This window comes from Schistocerca piceifrons, chromosome 2, assembly GCF_021461385.2.
Source record: "Schistocerca piceifrons isolate TAMUIC-IGC-003096 chromosome 2, iqSchPice1.1, whole genome shotgun sequence".
Lineage (NCBI taxonomy): Eukaryota > Metazoa > Arthropoda > Insecta > Orthoptera > Acrididae > Schistocerca > Schistocerca piceifrons.
The window spans coordinates 545358435-545371624 of record NC_060139.1 but is presented as its reverse complement, the minus strand read 5'-3'; positions in this window follow the sequence as shown (position 1 = coordinate 545371624).

The following is a 13190-nucleotide window of genomic DNA, read 5'->3' as shown; positions in this document are numbered from 1 at the left end:
TAAAATAGAAACAAAACCATCGATCGTTCAGTATCATTAAATCCCCTAACTCACTGATTACGTTTCTAGGACGCCATTAAGGTATGTTTTCATTTACACACATAACCCGCAGGCCACCTTACGCTGCGTAGTGAAGTTCATTCCATTCGTAAATGAAGGAGATAGAAACGACTGTCTGCATGCACCCGTATAAGCCTTGATTCTTCTTATCTTCTCTTCGCGGTCGTAACAGGAGATATGCAGGGTAGTCAGAAACAGTTTGAAAAGCTTGTAAGGATGTTGCAGGATAGGCTGTGCTGCTATATAATTGTTAAGAAAAAATTCGATACTTTGCGCCGTTTCCGAGTTAATTATCATTGAAGTTAGCCAATCAGGCCGTACCAGGTGCAAATTCAAGCGGCCCAGCAGATACAATTAGTGTTAGTTGCTCTCACAGCATAGATGATAATACACGAGACTGCGCAGCCTTTGGCTCGGGTTCGATCCTTTCTACAGGCCCATGTCCAATTTTTGTATGACTCTACTTCGGTTTTAGGAAATCAAACAAAGAACACGTTTGGCGATACCGTCTCTGGTGGGCTGCTTGAATTTTCATGCTCAAAGGCCTGATTGGTTAACATCAATGTTAATTAACTAGGAAACGATGCAAGGTATCAAAGTTTTTTCGTAACAACTATTTCTCAGCACTAAATGCCCTGAAACACCCTTACAAGCTTTTCAGACTGTTTCTGACCTACCTGTACGTCCATGGATTAGGATCGTCCTGCAGTCTGTTGCAAACGCCAGTCCTCCAAACTTCCTCAATAGCGTTTCGTGAAAGTCTTGTCTTCTTCCTACCAGAGATTCCCACTTGAGTTCAGGCAGCATTTCCGTAAGATTTGCGTATTTATCAAACCTAACAGTAACAAAACTAGCAGTACGCCTCTGAACTGGTTCGATGTCTTCCTTTAAACCGGTATGCTTGGGATCCCAAACACTCGCGCAGCGCTCAAGAATGCCTCGCAATAGTATTTTGTATTCGGTTTCGTTCATAGACGAACTACACTGTTCTATAAATCTACCAACAAGCCGAAGCCGATCCCTCGTGTCCCCTCCGAGCGACATTCCGAGTTTGTTCCATTTCTTGTCGCTTTGCAACGTCATGCTTAGATATTTAATCGAAGCGACTATGTAAAGCTGCATACTAGTAATACTGTTTCCGAACATTGTAGGAATGTTTTTCCTACTCCTCTGGACTAATTTACATTTTTCAACGTTTAGAGAAAGTTTCCATTTATGACACCAAATAGGAATTCTGACCAAGTCATCCTTCATTCACCTACGGCAACTTGGAGACGACATTCTCCCTTATGCAACAGCTTCATTGCCAGTCGCAAATTCCTGACCACCCTTATCTGGCACATCATTTATGTATATAGAGAACAAGAATGGTCCTGTCACACTTCCCTATGGCACTCCTGACGAAACCTTTGTCTCACATGAACACTCGCCGTAACAGAGTATTACGTTCGAGTCGAGATTTGAATTTTCGCCACTCCTTTTCTACCCGTTGAAGACAAGGTAAATATTTTTATCAAGATACACCCATTTTAATAAATTTCCGTTGGTGAGTGATAAACAACCCAAAATTAATATTTTTATGAGGGTAAGATTTTCATCTCCAAGCAGTTTAAAAGAAGAATAATGCGTTACGCAACTACTTTAAAGGTTTCTATTAATAAGTATTCTACAAGCCAGGCTGTACTTTATCTACGTATTACACAACATATACTGATGTAACAGATACAAAATTTCACTGTGCCATTGCGCCAGATCCGTAAAATATGACGTTATTTAACTCTAACAAAAAATCCGTACAAAATCTACTGAGTTCATTCATTTTAAAAACATGCTGTCTTTTGTGTCGTCTTTAACAGTGAAACCGGAAAATAAAAGACGAAGTATTATTCTTCCTTTAAGCTACTTGCTAAATACGACCTAAAACACACACCATACGGGAGGTCCACAGCACTTGGCAACAATTCAATTAAGTTCCATATAACTTGTTTGTGTACCTCTCTGGGACCAAAGGCGGCCGTACTCCATAACTGTGGCTCCCTTTCTTATAGAGCAAAGAATCCCTGACATCTCTAGGGCCGGTTAATGTTAGCTTCCTTCCATTAAAACTACAAATGGTTTTAATGAAACCCGCGAGAACGCACCGCATTTAATGACCTTAATTTCCTCCTGCAGACCGAAACATCCGCCATTTCCTTCGGCTTTTTAATGAATATCCGGTAATTTATGTACCACATTATCTTTACAAGTTGGAATTCTTCGAATATTTCATAATTAATTATAAGGCGGTAATGTGGAAGAGCCGATGTAAAGCAATTTCTGTTATCATCGAAGTTGGAACACAGAGAGCCATTGCGAAAGAAAGAAAAATTTGCTGCTTACAATATCGAAATCATTGCAAACAGCAGATATAAATATTTAGTTAAACAGCTAAATTCTATTAAATTTTCAATATAGATCGTATGATTCAAGGGGAGTTAGAAAGGAAAAACCTATTTTTCACATTTTCGAATTTTTATCCAATTACAAAATTTTCAATTTTCCGAATAACTCTTATAAACTCACATGGGAAGTATTTTATTTTTTTAAATATTATCTACACCGGTTGAAAATGTTAAAATTTTTACGTGCATTGCTTCAAGATGTAATAAAATCGGTAATTTTTTGTATAGAGTGCTGTGGGTTGCTGTGTTATAAATGTCATGTCCAGAAGAGGATGGGCACCAGCTTGAGGAAGTTGAAACAAAGTTTGAGAGACAAGAAACTTTCTGATGGTAGAACCATAACAGGCAGGCTGACAGACGAAATAATTGATGAACTACAGCAGTATTATGGAATGGCCATTATAAATAATACTGAGGATTTGTTGAAAATGAAGCAGTCAGCATGAGCTACCTTCTTCCACAGACTGTCAACTGACGAAAAACCAGTACACCCCCTTTTCCCTTCTGGACCTGATTCATGGTGCAGTTACCGCAATGCCCAGTAGCCAGACAGTTCATACAGCCATAAACATTCCATCCCAGTAGCATTCATGGATATCATAAAACCTATTTACACATACCTGGCAAATCCTGAGTTACTGCATGGTCAGACTCAAAATCCCAATAAGTCGTTCAGTAATCTTATATGGACTAGCTTACCAAAAAAATTTTTTGTTGGAATGAAGACCCTGAAGTGGAGGGTCAGTGATACTGTTATTGCTTTTAATGATGGTAACATTGATAGGATGAAAGTGCTACAGCATATGGGAATTAATCCTGGAGCAAACTGCATCAGAGAACTTGAACGGATGGACAAGGTTCGCATTGATAAAGCAAAGTATGCTGCACAGTTGGCCACTAAGGACTCTAGAAAGAAGAAAAGAAGAAAAAACTTGGAAAAAGATCAAGAGTATGATATACAGTATGGTGCAGGGTGCTTCTGAGTGACTAAAAACAAAAAAAAATCTAAGCATTTATTAAATGAGTTACAGTCTTTTGAAACTTTCCTGAAAATTTACATTTTCTGTTGCATTTTCCCCTAAATCTCAGAAACCACTTCGATTAGAGTATTCAAATGTTCAGGGAGTAATAACATACATATCCTGAGTCTACTGAACTAAAAGAGGAGCATAATGTTAAGTATAATTAAATTTATTTAGGATAACGTATAAAAAAGTACACAAAATTTTAACTGTGTAATTAAAAAATGAGTTACAGTCTTTCGAAACTTTCCTGAAAATTTACATTTTCTGTTGCATTTTCCCCTAAATCTCAGAAACCACTTCGATTAGAGTATTCAAATGTTCAGGGAGTAATAACATACATATCCTGAGTCTGCTGAACTAAAAGAGAAGCATAATGTTAAGTATAATTAAATTTATTTAGGATAACGTATAAAAAAGTACACAAAATTTTAACTGTGTAATTAAAAAATAGTATTTCGGAAAGTAGTGGCTGAAATGCAATTATTATATTTCAGTAGACTCAGAACATACAGTTAATGTCCTGTCAAAGTTTCATGTCAATGGCTACAGTGATTGGTTGCTGAAATACAGGGAAGCCAAATCACTAAATTTAACATTGTCGGGATAGGGCGTTCCAACTCCTCATAAGGCAGATGGAGAGTGACTGAGATGCAAATGTAACTTTTTCTGCGCGAAGTACTGACAAGGCTTTTTCTAAAATAATCCAAATGTTGCTGTAATAATCATTTACGCAACTGTTTTTGCTCAGAGTTCAGTGGCAGCCTAACTATTAACGCCGACAGCGTTGTACGTTCATTTATTTGCTTCAATCTGTTGAGTACTACTGTTACACCGAGGCTACTCTCATCGTCATTTTCATTTAGGAACAGAATTTCTTCTTTGACATTACATCAGTGAATTTCGCCGTAGTCATCTCCTATCTACCGTGCACCGCACCACTTACCCGTAATGTAGTTTGACATCTTCACAGCCTGTTGAGCGTTTGCCACCATCAAGACCAATGATATACTGTGAAGTCTTTACTAATTCTCACCGATTGTTCAACATCCTCCACTTACCATAAGCAGCAACCAACATGTGAAGTCATTTTTGCTCAACTTCCAGTCTCACAACCACACTTACCTTTACTCCACATTCATTATCCCCACCTTTTCGTCCATCGTCTCTCACGTACCCACAAACAGCACAGTTGCTACAGCCTTTCTCTTGACATCTTCACAATCATCAAGTTCACCAGCCATATTTTTCCTTTGTAGCTAATGGGATACCTGTGTACGCTGCAACGTCACCACCTTTACCCATACCAGCAACAGCAACAGCAACAGCTACAGCCATACCAGCATCGTACATGGCAGGAACAGCCGCACCACCACCACCACCACCATCGCCAACCTCATGTTCACCAACTCCACTACATCAGCTTCGCAATCGCATTTCATTTACTACCTCTGCTCCATGTAAGAAGCCACACCGGTAAAAATTCAATTCCTTTGACTGATCAACATCCTCGCCGTATCTTTAAAGAATCTCCAAAAACACTCATATCTTGCACCTACTCCAAAGGTCAAAAACCACAGTGCAAATACGATACAATTTACTTCGTTGAAGTAAACTCAGTAACAGAAAAAAATGGGAAGATTTCGGCCATGACCCGTTAATAAGTACCATCCTTGCATTCACCTACGATGATTTGGGAGTAGCATGGAAAACTCAATGATGTGGCTAGATCGGTTAATAAAATCTGTACCTTTTTGTGTAAATATTTTTTCACACTTTTCAGTGTGTTTTAGTGAATTGCAACTGTAATACTGTATAAAAATAAAGAGAATTTGAAGAACATAGTTGCAAAAAAAATTGTCGATTAATTCATACGTTACAGGGAACTACATTAACATAACACAATTAATAGGATCTGGCCTTACCTTCATTACAAAAGACACTGTGTTTCATTCACATACTGTGTAAACGAATGGTGAAATATATGTGTGGGGGGAAGGAAGAGGGGGGGAGGAGAGGTGGTGGAGTGTCCTCACAACGTTCTCTACTAGGCCCACTTTTGTTCTTAACGTACATAAATGAACTTCCAATTATTTTAAAGGGTAGTTCAGAAACGGAAATGGCTGCTGGTGACACAAATTAACAACTCAAGGACCGAAACTCAACTGTACCATACACAGCTCAGATGATAGCGATTCACAGGGAATAATTTAAGGCTTAATCTTAAGAAGACTCATATCATGCTATTTCAAACAAGCAAACATGACCTGATAGCACCAGATCTAATCATTAGTGGTCATATACTAAATTAAACATATTATGTAAAATTCCTTGAGGTCTAGTTGGATAACGTCCTAAAATGGAGTCGACATATACATAAACAAATTAATCAAAAGCGTGTTTTGCCCTCCGGATAATCCCGCATTTGTCGACCAAAAGAGAAAAGTGTTGGCTAATTTTGTGTATTTCCACTTTATGTTGTTTAATGGAATTATATTCTGCTCACGGCACAAAGCGTAAATATAGTGTTTATTCAGCCGAAGCAAGCATTAAGAATATTGTGTGAAGTACATATCCGTACATCGTGTAGAAGCCCATTTAAGGATCTTTGAATTCCTACATTCACTTCCCAATACATTTACTCCTGTCAGTTGAACTGTGAGTTACACTGTCACAATACAAGATACAAAAATAATGTTCATGTAAACTTTGCCTCCTCATACAAGGTTCAAAGTTAAATACTCTTGCGGAAAGATATTCAAAAAGCTCCTGCCTAACATAAACCAAGAATTGGGAATTCCTACCAGTTCAAAAGAAAATCAAAACATCTCATCAACCCTCTTTCTACAAATCACCTTAATATCCAGATTAGAGGACTGAAATGTTTCGTTAGCTACATGACAAGTTCGTTGTAACGTTACTTTAAAAAGTAGCAATATGCTGCAAATAGGATTCATTGTTTACAAATGCAAGTTCAAATTTTCTTTGATAAACGGCAGCTGTCTAGTATAACTAACAAAGCACTACCATTTTTCAAAGCAGCAGCTATCGTTCTCATCTGCTCGACTGCATTTAAATGCCATAAACATGAATACATTAATCAGTACAGCAATATATTAGTGTTAACATAGCAAGCACGCTAAGTTACTATGTTTTCCATGACATTTTTAGTGTATACCTTGACTCGTTTAACAATCCTGAAAGTTTACCTCCTGGATAAGACTTACGGCAGACGAAGAATGAATGAATGAATGAATGAATGATCTACAATACTACTACAGACAGGAGAACGAGTTAAACTGTAACTTTCCAAAGGTAATTATATAATAACCTCCCAACAGTAAAAAAAATATATAATTATATAATTCACATTCAGTGTAATTACCCAACAGATAAATTCCGTAACCTACCAGTAGTAAAAATGTGACTAACCTCCGAATTAAATTGTGGCTCACCTATAACCTTTCAATAATTGACTGTGAATTTAAACTGGTAAGTTTTGGACGTCAGCAGCGCTGCGCCATGGCCCTGAAACATCATACTGAATAAAATCCTTACCTCGATAAGGTCGCCGGATAACGCATATATATCTGCTCCTGTAAGAAATTTTGCTGGCACAGCGCAGTGCAATGCTGGCCGATAGATTTGTCACGTATAAAAGGGAACAAATGACTTTTCTTCACAATAATCAGGGTGACCATGGACTGGAGAAATTATTAAATTCTTTAAATTAAGATGAATGATTGTCAAAAGTTAATTTTTATAAAAAAGATTATTATGAAGAGATTTTTTAAAACATTTACCTGGGACTTGATATAACAATACTACATATGCGTGAGGCTGCGTTTACCTTATATTATATCGCTCAGGCTCCGCCATCGCTCCCCACGACTGGCCCAGCCAACTCGATACACCAGACTGCTAGCAACTACTTACTCCTACTGCTACACAGTTCCTACTGCTGACAACACAGCTCTCTGGTCTGAGATTCTCTTATAGCTTACATATCGCAGGCAGCGCGTGAGCAATCCATCGAAATTACATCTGCTCGAGTGCGCTAGCAACAAATTCCTTAATCATGGACCGCTTACAATGTATACTGCTGTTCCGTTTCAAACAATTTCGTGTTGTCGATCAGTTTTAGCTAGTAGATGTATTGTGTATGTCCAGTTCGTTAAACCTACAAGACCTCCATGAATTAATACTGAATGAGCTAAAATTATCATTTCTGCCCAAATTAACTGCTGCAAATTTTTGGAATGAAAGTAAGTAAGTTTTATCGTATCAGCGTTGCTGACTAAACAATATTTTAATCGTAAGACTGGCTGCATACCACTAACGCAGAAGATTAATATGCAAGTCATGTACATTTAATATTCACACCTGCCCTCACAACCTTAAGTTATGTAGCATCTGTTTCATTTACCCGATCACTAGTGTATGAGAGCTGAATGTTGTCACAATGGGAAGTTAAGTCCTGATTTGTCTCCCAATCTTTAAATGTCTCTTCAAACATAATTTTTGTAAGAAGCTTGGACTACCGTGTTTAATCTCCTAAACTATGAGAACCTACTAATGGTGATCAAAGAGTGAATTCCCTTCAGAACATGATTTGCTACTGCAAAGACTTTCGCAGGATGGCAGTCGTAAGTTCGTTGCTCGCTAGCGAGATCGGCACTCAATAGAGAGCTGCCCAACACCACAATCGGGCAGCTCTGAAAAGTCGCGAACATCGGACACACCCCTCGTCACAGCTGCTTTCCACATGTGTAAGCACCAGGATTTCCAGTACTGCCGCCTTCCGAGCAATTAAATCCTAAACCGCCACTTCCTTTGAACGAGCTTCTCGCAACTCCTGGAGACAGACGCTCAAGTTACGAGTTGGTAGCTGAAAATCTCAAATACCAGAGGATCCGCCGGTTTTGGACGTAGTCAACTTTTTTTGCATGTTATGAAGACATGAGACGCCTAGCAACTTATGGATGCCTAGATCGCTTTTAAGGCGCGTAGGTGAGAGCTGACTAACTCTGAGAAATGTGAAGAACTGCCGAAACGTGTAAGAAAAGAAAAGAAAAACAATAAGCTGCCAGTAAAAATCTCGATCATTAGCAGAAGAGCGGAAGACTTCCGACCAACGTCTCGAAATTGGACGTAAGTGTGTCTCAGAGGGCGCAGAAGAGGACTGATCGAATGATTAAAAACCACACTTTAGAGAAGAATATGTTTCATTCTATTTCAAGAGGTCTTTTGTCACCTAATTGTGTTGTTTGTCTGAGTCTTTTATTTTCATCTTCACCAAGTTACGGCCTGCTTCTAACGACTGACTTCATTCATGCACCAACTGACTTTCAGGCATGGTACACAGACGACTATACTGAAAAATATCTCTACAGTATGAGTTGATGCCACAGCTGCCTGTTGGCCCAACCAATGGCGAATTGAAGTTCCCCGACAGGAACTGCACTGATGTGTTGAAGTCCACTAATAAGCCTAAGCCAGCCGCGCGAAGAACAAAACAGGTCTTCCGCCCCTAAACTACGAGGGTTGTCCAGAAAGTAAGTTCCGTTCGGTCGCAAAATGGACACCACAGTGTAAACTCGACGAAGCTTTCCACAGATGTGTTGGGTAGTATGACCGTCGACCGCGTCAAGACGTTCTTTTCAGTTGTGAGCGCACTGTGAGCGAGTAAAGGTGCATGGAACAACAATGCCTCGCGCCAAGTAGGAGGTCCCGCTGGAAGCTTCGCCTTAATGAATGCAGCCCACCTAACACAACTGCCACGCACTTCCTTCTTCAAGGCAATTCTCAGCCGCACTCAGCGTAGAGAATTATCGTAAAAGCACAGGCGGCTGCCTTCTATGACGACGATGTCGGAAATTTGGTATAATACTCCGACAAATGTCTATGTCGTACCGGCGACTATGCCGAGAAGTATTTGGAAAGTGTAGCAAACTCAAGCAAATAAAATGTTTCTGATTTTCACTGTGGTGTCCATTTAGCGACCGATCGGAACTTACTTTCTGGACAACCCTCATACATTCGCAAGGTGACGGGGTCGCCGCCTCATCTGCGACCTAAGACTCCAGTGTCCGAGGCAGACCATAAGTTCCTCCACCTGTCCACAGGCAGCAGGGAACAGCCTGCACTTCATCAGCGAGAACAAGCAGCTTCATGATATGCGCCTCCACATGCTCACCACATCTCGCCCAGGCCAAAAGCTCATGGATTTTCTGGGTACAAGTTAATTCCTTTTTTTTTTTTTTTTTTACTGTAACATAACTTGGCCATTAATCGCTCTCCACCAAGGCAGTACCGAAGTGATCTCCCACCCCTGGCAGAACTATAAAAGTTTCGCCCTTACCCTTCTCAGAAAACTACCTTTCTAAAAATTATTCCCTGCAGAATTAACGAATTTTATAACTTGGTAAGACTTGAGAGGTTCCACGTCCTCTTTTGCATGTCGCTTGTCATTTTCATCAATTTTATTAATGTTTTATGTCATTTCACGGTGGTAACAGGCCGAATAAGGTTATTGCAATGAGAGTATTTGCACTGAGAGCTCAAAATATTTTTCAATTGATTCCTACGCATGATGGGTTACTTCCCTGTGTGGCCTGTGCGAGGTGAGCACCGGAGGACGCGGCACACTGCGTTTCCGGTTGGGGACTGCACTTCTGCAAATATTGAGAGGGTCGTACATCAATAGGCTTAAGCGCCCAGCGGAACGATTGACGTCAGTCGAGTTTCACCTACTGTATGCAGGGCGAAACGACCTGCGAGACGTCTGAGTGTCGCCGCAGTTTATGTGTTTACCGATCCAGCGCATGCAGAACAAAGACTGCTGGCACCCACTGACTGAATTGTCCTCATGATTCTGAAAATACTTATAGACTGTGCCCTGCTGGGCGCGACTGTCTAGCGCCAGATGGCCGGTGGTCTAGTCATGTTGTCTTCTTAGCTGGTCAGGTGGCAAGTTCAGTGCCTTGAGTTGAATAGCAGAGGCATGATTGGTCAACTTAAACTGTGGCTAGTTGACGTCATAAAGCCCTGCTCGAAATTCCAAGGAACAGTCGCTATTGGCGCCAATGATGTTCTGAGACGGTGTGGGGGAATTTTGGAATCAGCACTGAATGCTGATTCCCAGTTTTCGAGGACAGTAGGGAGTAGAGCAATGTTGTTTTCGCTCTTGCATTGTGCAGCCGCATGGCATTCGGGATCTGATCTTCGTCGTAGTCGGATGGTCTTGCGACTTAGTCGCACTTTTTCGGCAGAACTTAGAATTCTCGGAGAGCCTTCGAGGGCATTAGTTGAAACAGAGTTTCTGCACAGCAGAAGTAGGCACCTACATCATCAGAACGTTGCCTACCGACGACGTGCTGCAGATTTCAGGTCTGGTACAGTATTTTGCGGCTTCGGCATTGTAGGACCTATCATTTTTGTACTGAATCCCTCAGCAGCACTCTCGCTCGCTTTACTACAAGTCCACCTTGCTTGTTTCTCCATATGATCCCATTTGAACTCTCACTACTAATCGAAATACTGCATTATAGTTGGGAGAGTAATATTTGATTCATTAGCACCCCCAGTCATTATCGTCAATCTATTACATCACAAAGAGTAGGAACCCCTTGTCCTCGAGCCGAATATTCTCATAATAGTTATGTATAACCTCCCCTAAAGCCTACTGCATGTATTGACAATCAAGTACGTTTGTGTTCTGATTTATAATAAATCACATTGTAATATTTTATCCGCATATCATTTCATATATAGATGCAGAATCTCATTTCCTGTAGTTTTTTATGATAAAATTTCGCTTTTTTTACTGAGTAGATAATGATTTTTACTAAATTATTGTGAGTGTGCACTCCTTATTTTACCAATTAGCAGGGTCCACCATCAATTCCTTTCGTTACCGTTGCACACATAATCAATTAGGTGGTAGGTAAGGAGGGGGTGGAGTGCATGTCCAGTTTTCATGGAAAATTCTCCAGAATTAAAGAGGTACAAACTCTTCTCCACCCCGACACATTGCAGACTATTTAGTAAAAATATTGCTTTCTTCAAAAATACTGCCCACATCAAATTAAGAGCATCATAACAAATTAAAAATACTTTCTGAAAAGTGTAAAGTAAAACAAAATCAATACATTTTTCTTTATGGCAGCTACTGCACAACGCCTTCAGTTTGATCTATAACGAAGAACACATTTTACTTGCTTTCAAAAATTATTAATAGTGCTTAAATTATTACTTAGAAACAAAAGAAAAAGTTTCATCAGATTCGACTCTATATGGAACCAGTGTGTTCTCCGTTGTGTTATTTAAACTGAGAAACTTAGTCACTAACAATCTGTTTATTGCAGATCTAGCTACATTTCAGTAATGTGTGGCTGTCACCAGTGCTAAAAACATAAAATAATACATTGCGATAAGAAACATCCAAGAATCAAAGCAACCATGTTAAGGTGATCTTCCAGCCTCCTACGGATATTGTAGCCTTACTCCGATCTGTGAAGGATGATTGATTGCTTCGTAAGACGTGTGTGTATCAGGTTCCCTTCAGAAATTATGATAAGTCATACACAGGTCAGACAACATGCACCGTTCATGAGAGGTGCGTGGGACACCGAAGATACGCCCTTACTACAGCCAGAGAAGACAACTATGGCAGAACATTGTATAGATACTTTAAAATATCCAAACGGGAAGCCGTGCCAACGCTCTTCGTCAGCTGTGACACCTGGTACTTGAAAGCAGACATTTCGCCAACAGTCCTCGCTGTATCAGTTTTTCTGTTGTATTTGGCAATATACTCGGCTGTACATTTTTCTAGAGCTTGCATTCAAGCGTTTCCAGTCAGGAAATTAAAGTCAAATAATATGGTATGCTAAATGTGAGATCTGTTCTTCATTTCATTTATTATTCTATGAGATACTTTGAGGCACTCTAGCCCAAAAGTCTCGATACAGAACTCGGTCATCAGGAATCGGCCAGATTGGATGCCACCGGTCTACTCTTGTGTTTGCCTCAGCACCTGCTCGCCGACATTTGAGATCATGCAACACAATAGCGAAGTAGCTGCAAAAACGCCATTGATGAACATGGCGAGTTGTTCAGGCGGCAGCCGTGTCAACCAAGGACTTTTTTGCCACATAAAACATGTTGGCCACAGACGTGTGTTCATCAGTAGGCGTTTTATTTTTTATGCTATTTCGACGAAACGACATTGTAGAAATGACACTCAGGCAACACACTGGGTTTACAATCGCGAGCCGAGGGAAAGTCTTCTTCTTGTAGGCAGACGACGGGAACACAAGGGGGGGTCTCCTGCTTAATACCTAGCGCGCATTTTTTGTTATCCCTGGTTAATTGTTTCTGCCCCCTCTGTGCCTGTATCGTCATCCCCTCGGTACGGCTTAGCTTGCGACAACAGTCAGGCACCAAATTACGAAGGCAGCAGGTGAAGAGTACGAGCTATTACTCGAAATTCTTTAGTTACTTACCTCAAATCCAGAAGACAACTTACTGACAACCCAACTGTTAAATTTCCAGGCATTCATCACTCGAGAGAAGAGTGGGTACAGTTTAACAGGTAATCGACTGCAGAAAGTATGGGCAAATTCTTTGCACTGACGGTACGTGTGACTGTCATAATAGTCAGACG